General features: G+C 35.1%; 1 pseudogene; it reads left to right on the top strand.

The window, feature by feature from the left end:
- The first annotated feature begins 1581 nt into the window (after positions 1-1581).
- LOC114754077 (F-box/kelch-repeat protein At1g74510-like) lies at positions 1582-2681 on the top strand (annotated as a pseudogene).

Genomic DNA, 2681 nt, shown 5'->3' with positions numbered 1-2681 from the left:
TGTAATGTACTAACAATTATTAATGATAGTTTAATTTATAATCTTTTTTTATAAATAACTCGTAATCTAATGCTTACGACAATTAAAAGAATGCACATTGCCGCGACATTTTTTTGGAACATTAACCAGAACATAAGAAGGATAACGAATTAAGCAATAATAATGTAATAGTATATTCATTGGACCGCTAAATTCTCTATTTAACTAACAAATCACTTCACCATTCAAGCGAGTACTTCTAGAATGATGTTTGATTTGCAAAATTAATTTAAAAATAAGAAAATACATTTTGAATAAAATAACAAAAATTGAAAACCACACTAGAAAATGATGAAAAAGAAAATTTTAAAAGTAAATGAGAAAGAATGATAAGAAAATCAAACTATTTGCTTGAGAAAGTAATTAAGGGGGAAAAAAAACAATGGTAATTGGACTTGAAAAAATGGGCGTTTTGTAGTTTGACATCTAAGAACGCAATCCCTAATGCTAAGCCTAGTTTGGGTGAGATCATATAATTAAAAACTTGGCTTATAAATTGCCTGCCATTGCTATAGTACATAGTCATGCGCCCAAGAGAACCGAAGGAATAAATCGAAGAAATTGAGGGACAGAGATAGGCGCTGAAGTGAAGAGAGGGTTAATGAAATAAAGTGTTAGATAAAGAGAGGGTCCTTGGTAATTTGTAGAGAGACAAAAGTTAGTGGGATTTGGAAAAGTTTCCAACATCACTATCCATTTTGTGAGTTTTTCTTCTTTGCTGAGTCTCAATTTTCGTGTATGGTTATCTGATTGCTCATTGATTTTTATCAAACTTTTTCTATACCTCTTGTGATTTCTCCAAATTCGACATCGGGCCGGGACAAATAGAGGAATTGTTGGGGATGCAAATGATGTGTTATTCTTTTCATGGATATTTTATTGTGGCTAGAAACCCTAAAATTCCATTATTTTGAAATTGATTTTATCATTTAATTGATATTTTTACATGTTGCGTGTTTAACTCTCTGTTCATTTCTTAGATGTGTTTCTCGGGGCAATGTGAGAGATCTGATTTGAGGAGCTTTCTTTGTTAGTGCTACCTTCGGTTTTGATTGTAAAACTTCATTTATAGACTATAAATGAGATCTTATAAGTAGGACTGGAGGTGGTATTCTATCACTGAATTTTTCACTCAATTCTATTTTGAATTATTGTGTGGTATAACATTGCCTCTAAACCATATTTTAAAGCATTATATCAAATGCATACAAACCTTTTTCTACAAACTCAAGTCAAACTAAGAGTCTAGTGAAAAATTTTGCTTTCAAAATGCACTTTGTTCTAAATTATATTGAAAAATTCCAATTAACAACGATTCTGTGGAATTTCTTTTCTTTGATATGAACAAAAATTTGTGTTTGTATGATATAAGCAAAGTTATATTGATATTATTCAAATGACTGATTTCAATTAAGATAATTAAGATTGTTTTTTCCCCCTTTTAAAACTGTATTAACGATTGCAGGGTATTGTAGGGTCTGATCATGTTTCAAGCTCATTTGATGCGAAAAACGGGTGTGCATTTATAATATTCATTCAACGATGGAGCTCTCAATAAACCAGCACAACATGGAAGAGGGAGAACCAATCATGCTGAATGATTCAAGTTTGCTTTCCCACCAACTTGGAAGGGACCTTTCAATCAATTGTCTGGTTCAATGCTCAAGATTTGATTACGCAACACTCGCCTTGTTGAATCAGGATTTTCACTCCCTTGTTAAGAGTGGACTATTATATCGTCTAAGGAGAAGGGAAAATATTATAAAGTATTGGGTTTACTACTCATGTAGCCGCCTTGAATGGGAGGCCTTTGAACCAAATGGTGGCCATTGGAAGAAGTTGCCCAAGATACCTTCAAATGATGAATGCTTTGAGAGTTCAGTTAAGGAGTCATTGGCTGTTGGCACGCAGCTTCTTGTTTTTGGAAGGGATGTAATGTCTCCTATCATCTACAAGTACAACATTTTAACAAACATTTGGTCCTTAGGCATGTCAATGAATACTCCTAGATGCCTGTTTGCCTCTGCCAGCCATCATGAAATTGCTTTTATAGCCGGGAGCTGTGATTCACTTGGGAATATCTTAAGCTCAGCTGAGCTTTATAACTCAGAAACAGCAAAATTTGAGATTCTTCCAAGCATGAATAAAGCCAGAAGTTGTGTTCTGGTTTTTTCATGGACAGGAAGTTTTATGTAATTGGTGGGATTGGTGAAGGCGAAATGATGCAACTTACTTGCGGAGAGGAATTTGACCCAATCACAAAAACATGGAAGCTAATACCTGATATGTTGCCAAGGCGAATTGATGGAGTTGTGACTGTAACAGCCCCTCCTAACAAGGCACCTCCTTTAGTTGCAGTTGCAAACAACATATTATATGCTGCAGATTATGGAGAATAGGTGGTAAGAAGATATGAGAAAGAACGTAACTCGTGGGTCATAGTAGGGGGATTGCCTGAGCGAATGGCTACTGTAAATGGTTGGGGATTAGCCTTTAGGGCTTGTGGTGGTAATCTGATTTTCATTGGTGGTGTAGGTAGAAGAATGGTTAAGGTATATTCTTGTATCCCACAGCAAGGCGAAGCACTACAGTGGAACCTACTTGCCAGTAATGGATTTAATTGTACAGTGATGGGATGTTAA

Source organism: Neltuma alba, unplaced genomic scaffold, assembly GCF_004799145.2.
Source record: "Neltuma alba isolate B1F8T4 unplaced genomic scaffold, ASM479914v2 tig00010068_pilon, whole genome shotgun sequence".
In the NCBI taxonomy this organism is placed as follows: domain Eukaryota; kingdom Viridiplantae; phylum Streptophyta; class Magnoliopsida; order Fabales; family Fabaceae; genus Neltuma; species Neltuma alba.
The sequence above is the reverse complement of the archived record's forward strand: the minus strand, read 5'-3'. Positions and strand labels throughout refer to the sequence as shown.